Below are 20,614 nucleotides of genomic sequence, written 5' to 3'. Positions count from 1 at the left end.
GACCCTATGGGGAAATTACATCAGAAATATATCCATTTATCTTCAGCAGTAAAATTTTGTTGTTTTGTATGTCCCTGATGACCTTTCTTTATAAATAGAAAGGAAACACACATGTTCAGTGTGCATTCAGTCTCTTTTTAAGTCAAACGATATGAATTAAATTCCTCTCTGTCCCCACTGCACTCCCAACTCTAGGCCAGAAACAAAAACCTGAAGAGACTGAAGGCTGATTCCAGCACATCGCTGTGGAGATTTCAGTCCCGCTGGACTCTTTTTTGGGGAAAAAAATTAGTTGCTAACATTAAAATCAGTAGATTGTACATAAATATCCAAACTTCCGATTTGCTTGGAAACATGGCCAACTGGCTTACTTTCCAGCATGGGTGAAGTGGAGGAAAAGCTGCTCCCAGTGGTAAGGCTTGTGCAGCCCAGGGTTCAACATAGCTACCTCGTCCTCGTCTCATATCTCCTGCTTCCAGAGGCCATGACTTTGTGAGAACTAGACTGCTAGCTCTCTTAAGATAAAGACTACTTTTGTCTTCATCAGCTTTGACTTTGAAGCCTTTAACCCATAACTTAGCACAGAATTCTTCCTTGTACAGTTGTTGGATGATATAAAATATCTTGTGGATGCATATGGCATTTCTTCCAATACTGAAACCATGTAATTGAAGTACTGCTCTGCCCTAAATCTTTGATGCAGCCTGGCATCATAGATGCCCCTGATGTCTGCTATTAGACCCACTACCTAAAGCCAGTTGTATGTCCCTGGGATGTCCCTGAAGTCTTCACTTTGCCATTTGACAACTTATCCTCCTAGCAATCTCCTCTCCAATGAAGACAGCAATGCCTATCTCATGAAGTGGCTAGGAAGATGGCATGAAACCATGAATGCCGAGCATGGCCCCTAGTATCCATTTTCATGATGTTCTTAGCAGGCTTTTTTTTTTTTTTCCATATAGGCAAGGTTCTCTGTCTTCTTAGATGTCCATGGAGATCAGTTTGATTTTCCAGCCAAACTTCAAGGAAGAGATTGCAGTTCAATTCTCTGTATTCTGTGAAGCTTCAAAATCCACTCGCCAAGGACACTGATGAAGGTGAAGATTTTATCGAGACCTTTGTGTTTTTTTCAGATCTATTAGTGGCCTAAAGGGGGAAACTAGGGCATATCAGAGCATATATAACTAGGGGCTCCTGGTCACCACTACCTACTAAGAACCTGAACTTCCCTGAGTACTTGGAGCCAGGAAAGAAACATGAAGTGGCTTGTGCTCATTGGGCTGGTGGACTTCTCAGATTGCAGAGTCATTTAAGTATGTAGACTGTAAGCCACATCATCTTTCTTTCTGTGATTTTTCTTTTCATCTGATTATTCTTCTGCTCATCAGGTTTAGAATGGAATGGAATATTTCCCTGACAATACTAAAGTTCAACCCTTACTTAAAGATAAGTACCTTGCTATAGGAATGATGGGATCCAAGGATCTTGGTGTAGATTTGCATAGTTGCACAACTCTGGGGTCCAGTCATGTCATGACCTATTGAAATTGGAACTCCTTGCAATTGTTCAGTGCACAGTCAATGCATATGTAGATGTGGTCCTGTGGAATAGCACTTTTCTACCTTTTATTTAGCATGTCCTCTTTGTTCCCTCTCTACTTCAGTGGTATATATCTATGTCTGCATCTCTGTATCACTAACATTTATCTGTCTATCCCTTTGGAAGTCTCTATGAGTGTATTTCTCTCTGTGGTGTTTTCTTTTAATTTTCTACATTTCCTGAATTTGTTCCCTATCTTCTGGATTGTTTTTTCATCTCTCTCTTCTCTTTCAACTTGGAGAAAGATTGGGAGAGCTACTTATTCACTGTTTTATATCTGACAAGCAGTGTGACCATAGCCAATTCACAAGCCTCTTGCATTTCAAATTCCTCCCTTGTAAAAGAGGATAGAAATCCCCCTTCTACCTCATTTTCTGAGCATCTATGAGAAGGATACAGTGGGGTGGCAACAGAAGTGCTAGTGGCTGTCATTGTTAAGACTTCCTATTTGTCAGGCACCTTATATCCATCACTTCACTTATCCCCAAGATATTCCATTTGGAGGGTTTGAATCGTTACATTCCACCATTTTACCAAAGGGAAGACTGAGACCTTACATGGTTATATGGCTTACCCAACATTACAGAACAGAAGCTTTATTCAAACCTATGTCTTTGCCATGGGATGTGCATAAAACTTATAATAAGGTGACTCTTAATAGAAAATACACAGTGCCATTACAATGACAGTTATAGCTTAACACTGATAGCTAAATGTAGCATCTTCATTTTCTTTGTCAAATGTTCATTGAAAGAATACCTCCAAGGAAAGTGAAGACCATGAGAAATGACTTCAGTGAAAAAAAATGCTGAACAGTTTCCTCATGAAACATGCTTACAGACTGTGTCAGATTTCTTCTCGTGGCTCAAATATAACTATTCATGCACTGAGGAACATCATGGTTGTGAGTGTTTTGGGAGGATGGTGCTCCACAGCGCCCCCTGGTGCTCTATCTTAGCACTGGGGCTCATCTGGAGATACCACGTGGGATGTTGGGGCAACACTGGGCCAAAGGGGCCCCACGCAGAGGAGAAGGCACTATCATCCTCAACTCTTTTCTTGGTGACTGGGCCCAGAAATTACCAGGTGGCAGGTAAACATCCATTGCTGTGTCAAAGATGTGTCATTAGTATGAGGGAGATTGTTCCTTCTGAGCAGAAAGCAATGACAACCCACTACAGTACTCTTGCCTGGAAAAACCCAAGGACGCAGAGGTAAGCTGCAGTCCATGGGGTCTCTAAGAGTTGGACATGACTGAGCGACTTCACTTTCACTTTTCACTTTCCTGAATTGGAGAAGGAAATTGCAAACCACTCCAATGTTCGTGCCTGGAGAATCCAGGGACGGTGGAGCCTGGTGGGCTGCTGTCTATGGGGTTGCACAGAATGGGACACGACTGAATCGACTTAGCAGCAGCAGCAGCAGTTCCTTCTGAACTAAGGTAGTCAACTAGTTACAGATGAAAAGTGAGCCATCTCTGATCAGAAGGTAGAACCAACTGCAAAGCAATTGTGAATAACAAGGCAGACAAATTTAGTTTCCACAGATGCAAGTACCACAGCAGTAAAAAGTTACTGAACCCGTATCCGTGTAAGGCCATCAGAATCTAACACAGTGCTTACAGTTTTTAGATTAGAAAAAGGGCTTATTTTGTCTTCAAGAATGCCCATGCCAGTCTGAGAGATAGGCAAAGAGTAAATACCTGTCAAATGAAAAGGTCACTTGTGTGGTGTTGATTGGACGTGGTCTGAGTTTAGAGGGAGTGGCTGGGGTTGATAAAGAAACCTCCTGGAAAAGAGGGTGCTAAGGCTGGGTTTGAAGAGACTACAGAGTTTCTCAAATGAATGAACCAGGACTTCCCTGGGTGTCCAACTTGTCTGGAGGCCCAGTGGTTATACCTCTGTGCTTCGAATGCAGGTGATACCACTTCAACACCTGGTCATAGAATCAATATCCTGCATACAATGTAACACAGGAAAAAATATCAAATGCAAGCACCTCCATGATCAAAGTCTGTGAGATGTACAGTAGTTAGAAAGTGATCTCAAGAGATATGTGACACCCAGAGAGAGGCAGCAGTGTAGGAATAGAGGGTAGCCAGTTCTGCACTAACCCACTTCCTTCTTCTCCCTGTAGATGCTCTATTTTGCTAAAGTCACCATTGAAACACCCCCTCAGGAATTCCAGGTTATCTTTGACAAAGGCTCATCTGACTTGTGGGTGACTTACCTCTTTTGCCGCAGTCCAGTCTATTGTTGAGTACAGACACCCCCTACCCAGACCTTCACTTGCCCTGCTGCCCTGTTTCCACCTTTGGCACCTGATGACACTCATCTCTTGTATCTGCAGCTACACAAGTTAGGTTCAGACAATACAAATATTCCACCTTCTGGCCTACCCAAAAGACCTTCTGAATTGCCTATGGATCTGGGAGCACGAAGGGATTTCTTGCTTATGACACCGTTTGGGTAACATGTAAACAGAAGCTGAATCAGAACTGGCTATGTTGTGACCCCTGCTTGCTAAACAATGCAGGGCCATCTGGCAGGACACTTCCTAGCCTAACTCCCATAGATATTGGCCATCTTACACACAGGATCCTGTCCTGGGGAGGCAGTGCCTGTGGTGTCACATGAGCAAATGGATTAGCTAACCCAGTGAGTGGGTTGAGGTGTGAACTTGCAGCTGTTCTGCCCATGAGCAGTTCAAGGCTCATTTTTCTGGGAACAAGAAGAGGGGAAAAAAGCACCCACTTTTATACTCACAGACTATTCCAGGCACTTTCAGGTAATAATTGGTTTAATTCTGCAGTGACCCCACACAGCAGGTGGTCTGATTAGCTCATGAAACATATGAGGAAACTGAGGTGCAGACAGCAAGGGCCTTGCTGAGGTCACACATGTGGTAAACGGTGGAGCTGGGTTGGCATTTCAGGACTGAAATTGCTGTAAGGTGTTTAGGGACAGGATAAAAGTGATCTGGGGACCCTGGGGGCAGTCAAGGGCTTCAGGTATCCATAGTGGTAAACTTGAGACCAGAGATGTCAAGGGGCCTGATTAATGAGTTCTCACTCTAGGGTACCTTTGAGAGTCTAATAAAACATATGGCCTGCTTCCCCAAAGTACTTGAGTAGTTCCCCTCTCTCTCTCTCATACAAACTCATCCAAATACACACTTATCCCAAAAAGTGAATTTCTCAAGCAGTAGTTTCATAAATTCCTGCAAGCAAGACTGTGTTTTTGGCTTCTGTCTTCCTGGACAGATGCAGAATCCACAGTACCTTACAGAGAATTCACTCCATTCCTGTCATTAGGTCATAGTGATGCCAGAGAAGGCTACCTTGCTCTCAACTCATTTTGTCCACAAGGGGGCACCAAAGGGTCCTGGTCTGACTCTTGGTTGCCCCACCTGTACAGAAGCCACAAGGCCAATTTGACTCACTCAGGTGGTGTTTTTCAGAGGGGCAGATGTTTTAAAATTCACAGCCTCTCACAAATGGAATCCAAATTCCCCTCCCCAGCTTGGTCTAACCGCCTGAGGTCCACCAAAGACACAGTCCAGCCTCAATTCTTTTTTGAGGATTTAATGGCAATGCACCCTAGCCCAGTCCTAGCCCCACTTCACGTATTTGTAAGTGGGAACACTCTTCTTTCCAGCAGATTGGGGTCAGTAAATACTGACCAGCCATTCGGTCTAAGCATTGTGGAATATGGGTGTGAGTGTGCACCTTTTGATGGCATCTTGGGCTTGAACTACACCAACTTATCTGTCTTTGGAACTATCCCAATCTTTGACAACCTGAAGAATCAAGGTGCCATTTCTGAGCCTGTTTTTGCCTTCTACTTGAGCAAGTAAGTCTGAGATGGACAATCCCTTTTTCTAAACTAGCTATAAGATGCTTTCAGGTGCACGAAAATTATAGAACACTTGATAAAGAAGAATCCTGAGAGATAATCTAACCCAGGATAAATATAGCCCCAGGGTTGTACCTGGCTTTACTACTGGCTTTTATAAATAGTGTTTTATTGGAACACAACCCTCCTGCTGGTCTCAAAACCAGTAACTTGGTGTAAGGAGTTGAGTGAGGAGAAAGACTAATGGAAGGCAACAGGAAACAATTTGGAGAAAAGAGCAATACGATTTGCTTGTGAATTTGGTAAGGAAGGAAGGAGAAGGATGGTGGATATCTTTCCTTCCTCATTAGCATTCTACTGGGAGCCCAGGACCAGCTGCCCAATTTGCAGGAGCCAGTGAAAAATGAAAGTGTGGGACACCAAACAAACATGTGGGACCCCTTGTTCAAGAAATATGAGGCATTTTAAGACAGGAAGAGCAGAGGTGGGGTCCCTTCTGAGTGTGGGGCCCTTTGAACAGTAGTAGTGGCCAGTGGTGCTAACTCTCAGTGACTTGAACCCACACCCTTAGAACTCCCAGGCTTTGATTTTCCTGAAAACTGACAAGCTGGACAAAGAGAAACCCATTATGCTTCAGCACCATGTCCTCTGAATGTCTCTGAGCACTCAGGTAGAGGGAGGTAGGGCATCTTCAGAAGATATAGTGGGTGGAGCCCAGCCAGGTGACTCAGCTTCTAACCTTCTCTGGGCCACTGATTAGCCAGTAACTGACCTCAGTCTGGATCTCAATCGCTCCTAGCCTCTATTTCTGCATCTGTACATGGGGACATTTGTAGCGCCTTGATGGGCGGACAAGTGCAGCTCTCAGTCAGTGCTGTTGTTACTGTCCTCCAAGGATTCCCCCCACTTCTCTCTACACATGCAGAGTGAAAGGCAGTGTGGTGATATTTTGGTGAGGTGGATAAATCCTACTGCCAGGGAGCACTCAGATGGGTACCATTTATCCACGTGGGCAACTGGAGTGTACACATGGACCAGTAAGCCTCTCCCTCTGAGGGTCAGCCCAAGTGATGCTCCCACTACTGTACATGGACACAGGCAGACACACACAAATTCATTTTCAAACAGTCACTCAGATATATACACCACCCACAACGACACAGATAGACACACAGACACATGGAAACACACAAGCAAAAGCATATAAACATACACAGAGACACATATAAACATGCATAGCTAGTCAGAGACACACAAGCACTCACAGAGACACATACAAACACATGTACAAACAAATATACAAGCAGATAGATATGCAAACAACCAATGGGTTCATAATCCCCAGGCCTTCAGACCAGGGCTCTGACCAGGGTACTAAAAGGGTCTGGAGAGGTCTGTGCAGCTGGAAGAGGATTGGACCCACTGCCCTGTGAGGAGTGGAGAATAGTTAGAGGACTCTACAGTGTGGTGAGCAGAGGATTAGGGAGAATTTCTCCAGCCTGATCAGAGGTATAAGATGACCAACTGTCCGGGGCTACCTGGGACCAAGGAAGTTCTCAGTACAGATAAATGTCTGTTTTAAAACAGGGTAAGTCCTGAGCAAATGGGGAGAACTGGCCTCCTAAGGGAACAATGACTGAGAAGTGTAGAGACATTTACTGAAGTCTTAAGACATGAAAGCAGCTAGTAAAAAAGATACCCCATGTTCACGGGCAAACAGTGGGGCAGGGGCTATAATAGAGAATCAGGAAGGTGGGATCCAGGAGTGACCTGAGGACAAGAGGCAAAATTGATAGAATTCTGATACCCTCAGAAAAAAGCTGACCCATCCTTTCTGTTGCCTAGGCATGTATTTCCTAGCCAGGATCTCTGGGTCTGAGCTGGTTGTATGAGCAGTACTGGCAGACACCCTCTCCCAGAGGAGCCCCTCTCTCCCACCACTATGAGACTCTGCTGCCTTCCTGAATCTCCATCTTCACTCTGTGATTGATCCGTTATATGTTCTCCACCAGAAACAGCTCTCTGGATGTTTCTCATTCATTATTTTCACAGTCTTCATTCATTCACTAAATAGACAAGCCTTGAGCATCCACTATGTGCCAGGCACTTTAGGGAGGCAATGAGAATAAAACTTGCTCTAACGTCTAAGAAAGCAGATGCACAGGAAAGGAGACACACACATAGTGAACTGTGACTTTGGTACATGCTAGACATGAGGAAGTGTCTACAGAGACTGTCAAGAAAGGAGACTGATAAACACCAGGTGAAAGACTTCCCTGAAACCATGACAATTAAGCTGGAATCTGGAAGATGAGAAGAAATTTGCTAGTCAAAGAGGAGGGCCCTCCTCTAGGAAGGAAAACCAGCTTGTGTCAAGGTGCAAAAGAGCCTAGTGTATTCAAGCACTGCATTCAAGAATGTCAAGGAAGGTGCCGTGTCAGGAGCAAAGGGAAAGAGGGCAAGAGACAAAGGGATGTTTAGAAGACAGTCAGGAAGGGGGCAGCTCTGGGGAGATTCAGAGTGACCTTGATGCCTGCTTTGTCACACTGTCTCTCAGCATCTCCATGAAAAGAAAGGCTATTGCTTGTTCTGGCGGCTGCGAGGCCTTTGTGGATACCAGGACATCACTAATTCTTGGCCCTAGAAGACTGGTCAATAACAACTGAAGCTCATCAGCGCCACACCACAGGGTTCCGAGGTGAAGAGTCATACCCCAGGCTCACTCCCAGTCTCCACACACAAGAAGCATCTCCAGGGCAAACCTCTCTCCCGTTCTCTCTAACAGCACTACGTTTCATGTTTTGTGGTCAATACCTGTCCTCTATTATCTTCACCATCAATGGCATCAACTACCCAGTCCCAGCTCAAGCCTACATGCTCAAATTGAGGGGAGAACCCTGAGGGGTGGTTCTCAAATAGGATCTTGCAGGAACCCTTGGGCTGCTGCTGGGAGGAGGGCGCCCTCTGCAGGCTATTTCGCACTATTGCAGATGCTGCTGAGGCCTGGGGCTGGCCAGAGCCTCCCACAAGATGAACCACTTTAGAGTAAAGGGCCATCTGGGAGTCTGATCATCCTGAAATAAATATGGAGACACCACTCCATGCTGGCATGGTGGGAGTCACAAGAAGAGGGGAACACTTAGGTCCTCAGTGTTCAAAGCACTTCACTTCAATCTAAACCTTCAGATGGATGAACATGGAAAGTCAGCTCTAGCAGTCCTTGAAATAAGTCATGTGGCAAGGAGAATGGCTGGGGACACTCCCAGTGTACTGTCCCACCATAGGGATTAACAGTCTCCCTTCCCTTCTCACAGTTTTTCTGGTTTCGATGATAAATTACATGGTCACCCTAGTTCTCGGATGCATCTTCCCATAGCTCTGGCCGGGTGCCCTCCTTGTGAGTCAGGCTACCCGACCCCTCTGTGGGGAGGCTGGATGCTAATGTGAATAAAGGATTCACAGTGACTGCTCAACCCCGGCACAGGGTGGAGGCTTCATGTCACCTTCCTAGGGGAATTCAGAGCTGGCTGATTGGCTCAAAGAAGACTTTGAGGAAGGGAGGAAATTTCAGGAATTCTAAAACGGTAAACTCATGGAGCCATATGGAGGTTTGCTTGGTTCTAGGCAAAACTGAACTGGATTCCATGCAAATGGCATCCCAAGGGGCTCTGCACTGGGGCACTGGAGACTTACTCGGGGTGATGAGGGCTATGGACTGACCGGTGGGGATGGGGAACCAGAGTACATTCCTCAACCAAGCCTGGATTGGCCTAAAAGGGTGAGTGCGGGCTGAAGGAGGCTTCCCAGAGTTCCTAAGTTAAGTCTTAAAGAACGTGGGCACTGCTCTATTTAAGACGGATGATCAACAATGAGTTACTGTGTAGCACAGGGAACTCCACTTAATTATATGACAACCTGGATGGGAGGGGTATTTTTGGGACCAGGATACATGGATACATTTGGTTGAGTCCCTTTACTGTCCACCTGAAACTCAGAATATTGTTAATCAGCTATACTCCAATACAAAATAAAGTTGTTAAATAAAGTATGGATTGTGGGGATGCAGGAAGAGAAACAGCATTCTCTGCAGAGAAAACAAGGAGAAGGAGTCAGAAGGAAAGAAACAGGGAGAGAGGACAACTATGGACTCTCTTTTTCTTTTCTAAAATGTTTATTGAAGTGTGGCTAATCTTCAGTGTTGCATTAAGTTCTGCTGCACAGCAATGTGACTCAGTTATAAGCATACAAAAATATATATATATTCTTTTTCTTATTCTTTTTCATGTGGTTTATGACTGGATAGTTAATATATTTCCTTATGCTCTACAGTAGGACTTTGTTCTTTATCATTCCTCTGTATCCCCAATTCCCAGTCCTCCCCTCCCCAACACCCTTTTCATGGCAACCTCATGTCTTGGCCCTTTTTGGTTGTGGATGAGCTCTCATATGCCCTGCTAATGAGAAAATCCCTTGATACTTACCGAAAGAGGGAAATAAAACCAAGACTTTTGCTGGGTCTGGATATTTGCAGGAGTTGCATGTAAGGGCTCAGGCTGACTGGTGTGTGTCTCTGACTCCCCCAGGATTCTAGAGGCCACTGCTATACCACCTTTAAAGAGAACACAGCGAGGACATCTAGAGAGACCTGGATCCTTGGTGACGTCTTCCTGAGGCTGTATTTCTCAGTCTTGCATCGAGGAAATTACAGGATTGGCCTGGCACAGGCAGTATAAATGCTTGGAGTGGTTCAGGAATCAGTAAAGCCTCCCCGAGCAAACACTAAATCACACTTAGTGTTCTCCTGCCCAGGATGCTGGTGAACTGTATTTGGTGGTCTGCAGATCCTATTGTGGTAAAGAATAAAGGGTTTCACTTGTAATGGTGCTGAAACAAATGGGTGCCTCTGTTTGTGTCTGGAAGGTGTACAATGATCTGGAAGGATCTAGAACAAAGTCTGAATCACAGTTCAGAGGAGACCACCTCCACATGGCTTCCAGGAAATGGGAGACTCAGTGAAATGACTCTGGGATCCAGGACACAAGACTCGGAGCATATACAAAGATCTCTGCGACTGGACCCAAGAAATCAAAAGTCATCAGTTCTCTATTTCACACCCTCACTGTTTCATTCCCTCTTCTTTGATGGTCTTAGCCTCACAACTTTCTTCTTTAGGGCTCCTACACCTAGTGAGGGACTCCAAGCTACCTGCCCTAGGGTTTTATATCCTGAAGGCATCTCCAATAAGGAAAGAAAAGATTGAAGACATCAGAGTTCAAGGGTGTTCTCTGAATGACCCACCTCAGATCACAAGTACAGTCCTAGATCAGCCATCCTGGCAGAGCCATGGGATCCTATGATTGGCTTTACATGGTCTTGTGGCCCTCACTCAGCAGCACACATGATTGTCAATTTTGTCCAGAACTACATGACTAAAGCTGGGGACAGGCAGCCCCAAAGAAGGCGACTGAGAGATAGCCTAAGCCAAGGAAGAATTTGTGACGACCCACCAACTCCACCACCTCCTCATTCAGAGGAATTATAAGGGGTAATGAAATAGACTCTCTTCATCCCATCTCAGATGCACTTATCACTGGGCTTCTCCTCCAGGGGAGTTTGGATGAGGTTCTTCACGGAGAGCTGGTTCCCTTTTGTCCCACATCCAGTCACCAGGTCTCTGCCACATATGCCTGCTCTGTCCTTTCTAGTCCTACTTGGTAAGTGGTGGCCCCAGTGGATCCCTGAGCAATCCTCCTCCACCAAGGCACAGAATGCCCCTTCCTTGGTCTCTAACACTGCATGTATCGGGAGACCCAGGGTACACAGAACATTCAGCATTTTTGAGCTTCTCCATGGGTGGTGCTATGAACTCTTTGCTTGGAGCTGCCATGGTTAGGCACTTTTGCAGTGGAAGCATCCGTTTTTTTCCACCTGGACGTCCTCAGTAGATGCCTCAGCTGAGACAGCAGGGGTCAGAAGTTGATTTCCTTTCAGATTGACTGGTTTGATCTCCTTGTTGTATAAGGGACTCTCAAGAATCTTCTCAAGCACCACAGTTCAAAAGCTCAATTCTTTGGCATTCAACACTTCTTATGGTCCAGATTGAGCATCTGTACCTGATTACTGGAAATATCATAGCTCTGACAATACAGACCTCTGTAGCAAAGTGAGTCTCTGCTTTTTAATACACTGTGCAGGTTTTTCATAGCCTTTTTCCTTCCAAGGAGAAAGTGTGTTTTAATTTTGTGGCTGCAGTCAAGGTCCATAGTGATTTTGGACCCCAAGGAAATAAAATCTGCCACTGTTTCCACTTTTCCCTCATCTATATGCCATGAAGTGGTGGGACTGGATGCCATGAATGTTGAGTATCTTTTTGTGAATAGTTTTTTGAATGTTGAGTTTAAGCTAGTTTTTTCATCTCCTCTTCTCATCGAGAGGCTCTTTAGTTCTTCTTTGCTTTCTGCTATTAGGGTAGTGTCATCTTCATATCTGTGGATATTGATACTTCTCCCAGAAATGTTGATTACAGCTTGGGATTTATCCAGATCTGCATATTGAATGTGGAGAAGGCAATGGCACCCCACTCCAGTACTCTTGCCTGGAAAATCCCATGGACAGAGGAGCCTGGACGGCTGCAGTCCAAGGGGTCGCTGAGGTTCGGACATGACTGGGCAACTTCACTTTCACTTTTCACTTTCATGCTTTGGAGAAGGAAATGGCAACCCACTCCAGTGTTCTTGCCTGGAGAATCCCAGGAATGGGGTAGCCTGGCAGGCTGCCATCTATAGGGTCGCACAGAGTTGGAGACGACTGAAGTGACTTAGCAGAAGCAGAATATTGAATGATGTATCCTACATATAAGTTACATAACTAGAGTGACAATGTATATCTTGTCATGCTCCTTTCCCAATTTTAAATCTTTCAGTTGTTCTGTGTCTGATTTTAACTGCCACTTTTTGACCTATATAGAGACTTGTTAGGAGAAAGGTAAGGTGATCTGGTACTCCCATTTCCTTAAGAATTTCCCACAGTTTGTTGTGGTCCACACAGTGAAAGGCTTTAGCATAGTCAGTGAAGCAGATGGAAATGTTTTTCTGGGATACCCTCGCTTTCTCTATGATCCAATGGATGTTGGCAATTTGATCTCTACTTCCTCAAACAAGTTTATATATCCAGAAATTCTCAGTTCATGTACTGTTGAAATTTAGCTTGAAGGATATTGAGCATTACCTTGCTAGCAAGTGAGATGAGCACAATGGCATGATAGAATGAACATTCTTTGGAATTGCCTTATTTATTTATTTATTTATTTATTTTTTTGCATTGGAATGAAAACTGACCTTTTCCAGCACTGTGGCCACTGATGAGTTTTCCAAATTTGCTGACATTAGAATGCAGTACGTTTACAGCCTCATTCTTTAGGATTTTTAAACAGCTCAGCTGGAATTTCATCACCTTCCCTAGCTTTTCTTGTAATGTTCATTCATTCATTCGTTCAGTTACTCAGTCATGTCTGACTCTTTGCGACCCCATGAATCACAGCAAACCAGGCCTCTCTGATCATCACCATCTCCCAGAGTTCACTCAGACTCAAGTCCATTGAGTCCATGATGCCATCTAGCCATCTCATCCTCAGTCGTCCCCTTCTCCTCCTTCCCCCAAACCCTCCCAGCATCAGAGTCTTTTCCAATGAGTCAACTCTTGGCATGAGGTGTCCAAAGTACTGGAGCTTCAGCTTTAGCATCATTCCTTCCAAAGAAATCTCAAGGTTGATCTCCTTCAGAATGGACTGGTTGGAACCCCTTGCAGTCCAAGGGACTCTCAAGAGTCTTCTCCAACACCACAGTTCAAAAGCATCAACTCTTTAGTGCTTAGCCTTCTTCACAGTCCAACTGTCACATCCATACATGACCACTGGAAAAACCATAGCCTTGACTAGACGGACCTTAGTCGACAAAGTAATGACTCTGCTTTTGAATATACTATCTAGGTTGGTCATAACTTTTCTTCCAAGGAGTAAGTGTCTTTTAATTTCATGGCTTCAGTCACAATCTGCAGTGATTTTGGAGCCCCACCCCCCCAAAAAAAAGAAAAGTCTGTCACTGGTTCCACTGTTTTCCCATCTATTTCCCATGAAGTGATGGGACCTGATGCCATGATCTTCGTTTTCTGAATGTTGAGCTTTAAGCCAACTATTTTGCTCTCCTCTTTCACTTTCATCAAGAGGCTTTTTAGCTCCTCTTCACTTTCTGCCATAAGGGTGGCGTCATCTGCATATGTGAGGTTATTGATATTTCTCCTGGCAATCTTGATTTCAGCTTGTGTTTCTTCCAGTCCAGCGTTTCTCATAATACACTCTGCATATAAGTTAAATAAGCAGGGTGAAAATATACAGCCTTGACGTACTCTTTTCCTATTTGGAACCAGTCTGTTGTTCCATGTGCAGTTCTAACTGTTGCTTCCTGACCTGCATACAGGTTTCTCAAGAGGCAGGTCAGGTGGTCTGGTATTCCTATCTCTTTCAGAATTTTCCACAGTTTCTTGTGATCCACACAGTCAAAGGCTTTGGCAGAGTCAATAAAACAGAAATAGATGTTTTTCTGGAACTCTCTTGCTTTTTCCATGATCCAGTGGATGTTGGCAATTTGATCTCTGGTTCCTCTGCCGTTTCTCAAAACAGCTTGAACATCAGGGAGTTCACAGTTCACGTATTACTGAAGCCTGGCTTGGAGAATTTTGAGCACTACTTTGCTAGCGTGTGAGATGAATGCAATTGTGCGGTAGTGTGAGCATTCTTTGGCATTGCCTTTCTTTGGGATTGGAATGAAAACTGACCTTTTCCAGTCCTGTGGCCACTGCTGAGTTTTCCAAATTTGCTGACATATTGAGTGCAGCACTTTCACAGAATCATCTTTCAGGATTTGAAACAGCTCAACTGGAATTCCATCACCTCCACTAGCTTTGTTCATAGTGATGCTTTCTAAGGCCCACCTGACTTCACTTTCCAGGATGTCTGGCACTAGATTAGTGATCATATCATCATGATTATCTGGGTCATGAAGATCTTTTTTATACAGTTCTTCCGTGTATTCTTCCCACTTCTTCTTAATATCTTCTGCTTCTGTTAGGTCCATATCATTTCTGTCCTTGATTGAGCCTATCTTTGCATGAAATGTTCCCTTGGTATCTAATTTTCTTGAAGAGATCTCTAGTCTTTCCCATTCTGTTCTTTTCGTCTGTTTCTTTGCATTGATTGCTGAAGAAGGCTTTCTTATCTCCTCTTGCTATTCTTTGGAACTCTGCATTCAGATGCTTATATCTTTCCTTTCTCCTTTGTTTTTCACTTCTCTTCTTTTCACAGCTATTTGTAAGGCCTCCCCAGACAGCCATTTTGCTTTTTTGCATTTCTTTTCCATGGGGATGGTCTTGATCCCTGTCTCCTGTACAATGTCACGAACCTCATTCCATAGTTCATCAAGCACTCTATCTATCAGATCTAGACCCTTAACACTATTTCTCACTTCCATTGTATAATCATGAGGGATTTGATTGAGGTCATACCTGAATGGTCTAGCAGTTTTCCCTACTTGCTTCAATTTAAGTCTGAATTTGGTAACGAGTTCATGCTCTGAGCAACAGTCAGCTCCTGGTCTTGTTTTTGTTGACTGTATAGAGCTTCTCCATCTTTGGCTGCAAAGAATATAATCAATCTGATTTCGGTGTTGACCATCTTGTGATGTCCATGTGTAGAGCCTTCTCTTGTGTTTTAGGAACAGGGTGTTTGCTATGACCAGTGCATTTTCTTGGCAAAACTCTATTAGTCTTTCCCCTGCTTCATCCTGCATTCCAAGGCCAAGTTTGCCTGTTACTCCAGGTGTTTCTTGACTTCCTACTTTTGCATTCCAGTCCCCTATAATGAAAAGGACATCTTCTTTGGGTGTTAGTTCTAAAAGGTCTTGTAGGTCTTCATAAAACCATTCAACTTCAGCTTCTTCAGTGTTACTGGTTGGGGCATAGACTTGGATAACTGTGATATTGAATGGTTTGCCTTGGAGACGAACAGAGATCATTCTGTCGTTTTTGAGATTGCATCCAAGTACTGCATTTCGGACTCTTCATGCTTCCTAAAGTCTACTTGACATCATACTCCAGTATATCTGACTTTATGTAAGTTACCCCAGCACCATCCCTATCCTGGTCATTATGACCATTTTTGTAGTTTTCTGTGCATTCTCGGCACCTCTTCTTAACCTCATCTGCTTCTGTTAGGTCTTCAGCTTTTATGTCCTTAATTGTGCAAATCTTTGCACGAAGTATTCCTCTGGTATCTCCACTTTTCTTGAAGCAATATATACTCTTTACAATTCTATTTTTTTCCTCTAAATCTTGCACTATTCACTTATGAAGACTTTCTTTTCTCTCCCTGCTATTCTCTGGAAGTCTGCATTCCATTGGATATATCTTTCCCTTTCTCCTTTGCCTTTCACTACTCTTATTTTCTCAGCTATTTTTAAGGCCTCCTCAGGCAACCACTTTGCCTTCTGACATTTGTTTTTTGATGACCACCTCCCCTACCTTGTTACAAACCTCCACCCATAGTTCTTCAGGCTAACAGACCTAATCCCTTGAATCTATTTTTCATCTCCACTATATAATCATATGGGATTTGATTTAGATCATAGCTGAATGTTCTGGTGGTTTTCCTTATTTTCTTCAATTTAAATGTGAATATTGTTTGCTTCTGCCTAAGCATTGCTTCTAGATCACCACCCACCTCTCCCAGTGGGTGTAGAGCAAAAACACACAATTTGAGGACTGTTACCCTGGGTTTGTGCTTGGCTTTTCACCTGCTTAGCTATGTGAGCTTGATCAAGTCCCATAACCTCAGTTTACACACCTGGAAAATGAGCACCATGATGATAATTCCACCTTCTAGATTGCATGTGTGCCTGCTAAGAACAAGTGGCTCTGAGAGGGCCTTCTGGGTTCCTGAGTCTGGAACAAATGTATATTACTCTGCCAGCTGGGGAGAAGAAATCTTCTGTTTAGAGGTTATGGCTGCCATCCCAAAGGCTAAATATTGATTCAAGTCCAATGACATCTATCTCTGAACATGACCCAGAACTCAGACTGAGTTGATGTTTCTATTTTCTGGGCTCCCACGAGAGCTAATGATTACTGGCTCAGATTACTCCCTTCCACAGCCTTACCAGTGAGCCTCTCCTTATCAACTACTTCTCCCCTGAAATCACACTGCAAGGAAGTCATAAAGGCTCTTGCTCTCTTGACAGTTTCCCACATCTCCAGCGTAGCAACAAGTAGCTGTTATGGCTACTTGTCATAGCAACAACTATGGCAACCTGTACAGCCCAACCTCAGCCTGTTAAATGAATCTTTCCCCATTTGGCCCCTCATGTTTAAATTACCTGTAGTTGACTTAGCAATCTCCCTATGCTTGCTACTTAATGTCGAAATATGTATGGACCTCATCTAGTTTTCTTTCCCAAGCATAATTCCAACCATGTAATGAAGTAACCAAACATTTAGTCATCTAACTATCCACAGAAATTGACAAAAGAAAACCAACCATCATGCATTTCTTGCTTGGTCCAAAACACCATTGAAGTGATCTGCTGAAACAATACGGTACATTGGCATGTACACTCCATAAGGGACATTTTTTCTCTGGATTTGTTTCCATCTAGTGCAGAATGCCAGGCATAAGCCTGGCCCTCCAGCAGCTAGTCACATAATCTTTGCAGACTCAGCCCACTCCAGATCCCTTCCACATCCCTCAGTAAAATCTAAAGAACAGACTCAGTCAAAGATCTCACTCCTGTAGAAAACAGGTTTTTTTTTTTTTTTTTTTTTTTTAGAAAACAATATTTGGTAACACATTCAAAATCTTGTGCTCCTTGCCTTGGATTCAAGGACCTGCACCAGAGGATGGGAAGCTTCCCCTTCCACCTAAATCTTTCACCACTCTCACCAGGGCCACAGGCTTGACTGGACCCCAAAAACTTCTGCCTGCTCCCTGAGTCCTCTGTACATCAGTTCACTTCAGTCTCTCAGTCATGTCCAACTCTTTGCTATATCATGGGGTGTAGCATGCCAGGTTTCCCTGTCCATCACCAACTCCCGGAGCTTGCTCAAACTCATCTTCATCAGGTCAGTGATGCCACCCAACAATTTCATCTTGTGTCTTCCCCTTTGCTTCTGCCTTTAATCTTTCCCTGCATCAAGGTATTTTCTAATGAGTCAGTTCTTCCCATCAGGTGGCCAAAGTATTGGAGCTTCAGCTTCAGCATTGGTCCTTCCAGTGAATATTCAGGACTTATTTCCTTTAGCATGGACTGGTTGAATCTCCTTGCAGTCCAAGGGACTCTCAAGAGTCTTGTCCAACACCACAGTTTAAAAGCATCAATTCTTTGGTACTCAGCTTTCTTTATGGTCCAACTCTCACATCCACTCACAATTTCTGGTAAAACCATAGCTTTGACTTTACAGACCTTTGCTGGTAAAGCAATGTCTCTTAGAAGTATATCTACATAGTAATGCCTACATAGAAGAACTGCACAAAAAACATATTAATGACCCAGATAACCACGATGGTGTGATCACTCACCCAGAGCTAGACAATCCTGAAATGCGAAGTCAAATGGATCTTCAGAAGCATCAATCAGAGCAAAGCTAGTGGAGGTGATGGCATTGTAGTAGAGATATATCAGATCCTAAAAGATGATGCTGTTAAAGTGCTGCACTCAATATGCCAGCAAATGTGGAAAACTCAGCAGTGGCCATAAGACTGGAAAGGTCATTTTCCTTGCAATCCCCAAGAAAGATGATTTCAAAGAATGTTCAACTACCACACAGTTGCACACATCTCACATGCTACCAAAATAATTTCTCCAAGCAAGTCTCCAGCAGTGCCTGAATTGTGAAATTCCATATGTTCAAGCTGGATTTAGAAAAGACAGAGGTACCAGAGATCAAAGTGTCAACATTCGTTGGATCATAGGAAAAGGAAGATAATTCTAGAAAAACACCTTCTTCTTCTTTATTGCAGGCAAAAGACTTTGACTGTCTGGATCACAACAAACTGTGGAAAACTTACAGAGATTGGAATATCAGAGCATCTTACCTGCCTTCTGAGAAATCTGTATGCTGGTCAAGAAGCAACAGTTAGAACTGAACATGGAACAGCAGACTGGTTCCAAATTGGGAAAGGAGTACATAAAGGCTGTATATTGTCACCTTGCTTATTTAAGTTATATGCCGAGTACATCATGTGAAATGCCCAACTGGATGAACCACAAGCTGGAATCAAGATTGCTGGGAGAAATATCAATTGCCTCAGATATGCAGAAGACATCATCCTCATGGCAGAAATTGAAGAGAAAATAATGAGCCTCTTGATAAAAGTGAAATAGGAGAGTGAACCATCTGGTTTAAACTTCACATTCAGAAAATGAAGATCATGGCATTTGGTCCCATCACTTCATGACAAATAGATGGGGAAACAATGGAAACAGTGAGATAATTTATTTTCTGGGGTTCCAAAATCACTGCTGATGATAACTGCAGCCATGAAGCTTCAAACTTGCTCGTTTTTTTTTTAAAGTAGAGACATTAATTTGCTGAAAAAGTTCAGTATAATCAAAGCTATGATTTTTCCAGTTGTCATGTATGGATATGACAGTTGCACCATAAAGAATGGTGAGCAACGAAGAATTGATGGTTTTGAACTGTAGTGTTGGACAAGACTCTTGAGAGTCCCTTGGACTGCAAGGAGATCCACCAAGTCATGCTAAGGGAAATCAATCCTGAATATTCATTGGAAGGACCAACGCTGAAATTGAACCTCCAGTACTTTGGCCAACTAATGTGAAGCACTGACTCATTAGAAAAGACCCTGTTACTGGGAAAAATTGAAGGCAGGAGGAGAAGAGGATGACAGAGAATGAAATGGTTGGATGGAATCACCAACTCAATGGACATGAGTTTGCCCAAGCTCCAGGATTTGGTGAAGAACAGCGAGCCCTGGCGTGCTGCTGTCCATGGGTTTGCAAAGAGTCAGACATGACTGAGCAACTGAGCAATTTGGAACCAGTCTGCTTCAGTCGTGTCCAACTCTGTGCGACCCCATAGATGGCAGCCCACCAAGGATCCCAGCCATCCCTGGGATTCTCCAGGCAAGAATACTGGAGTGGGTTGCCATTTCCTTCTCCAATGCATGTAAGTGAAAAGTGAAAGTGAAGTCGTTCAGTCGTGTCCAACTCTTAGGGATCCCATGGACTGCAGCCCACCAGGCTCCTCCATCCATTGGATTTTCCAGGCAAGAGTACTGGAGTGGTGTGCCATTGCCTTCTTCGAGCATGGCACATAGCAAAAACTATTTTAATGGGCATGTTTCTCCAGCAAGACTGGGGCTCCCTAAGTCCCCAACGCATATCCCCAGTCAAGTTTGCACCCATGCACAGAAGTCAGTGCCTAGCATTCACAAGGCATTCAGTGAGTTCTGATTGCAGGGGGACCTCCATTTTAGTCGACATAAAGGAGCAAATGACACATTTATCCTCCTATTTCAAATAACTCCAAAGTAGAAAAGACAAATGAAATAGCAATGTTTTACATCAAACATCTGGCAACAGAGAATGGATTCCTGAGGTGGGGAGCAAGCAAGGAGAGTTCTACAATTGCCCCAACTCTAGAAATAGTTTCCAGCACACACATGGAAGGTGAACCTAGGCAGAGACAAACAGTCTCCCCAAGAAGAGAGATTTATGACCCTATATATTTAGAGTTCACAGGAGTGAGTGACATACAGAGAACTCTAGGAAGGTACAGGAGATACCCTTCCAGTTTCCAGCAGAGAGTTGATAGTACTGGTCTGAATTATAGGGAACAATCCTTGAGTCTCAAATTGCACCAAGTCTAACTGTGTCCCCACCCACCAGCATGGAAATTACTCATTTTTTAAATATAAATCTATTTATTTTAATTAGAGGCTAATTACTTTACAATATTGTATTCATTTGCCATACATTGACATGAATCTGCCACGGGTGTACATATATTCCCCATCCTAAACCCCCCTTCCACCTCCCTCCCCATACCATCCCTCTGGGTCATCCAAGTGCACCAGCCCCAAGCATCCTATCATG

General features: G+C 43.8%; 1 pseudogene; it reads left to right on the top strand.

Moving 5' to 3' along the window:
• The first annotated feature begins 379 nt into the window (after positions 1–379).
• The window catches only part of LOC128068563 (pregnancy-associated glycoprotein 1-like), a 96,704-nt pseudogene continuing 76,469 nt past the window's right edge, over positions 380–20,614 (top strand).

Source organism: Budorcas taxicolor, chromosome 25 (genome assembly GCF_023091745.1).
Source record: "Budorcas taxicolor isolate Tak-1 chromosome 25, Takin1.1, whole genome shotgun sequence".
Lineage (NCBI taxonomy): Eukaryota > Metazoa > Chordata > Mammalia > Artiodactyla > Bovidae > Budorcas > Budorcas taxicolor.
The sequence above is the reverse complement of the archived record's forward strand: the minus strand, read 5'-3'. Positions and strand labels throughout refer to the sequence as shown.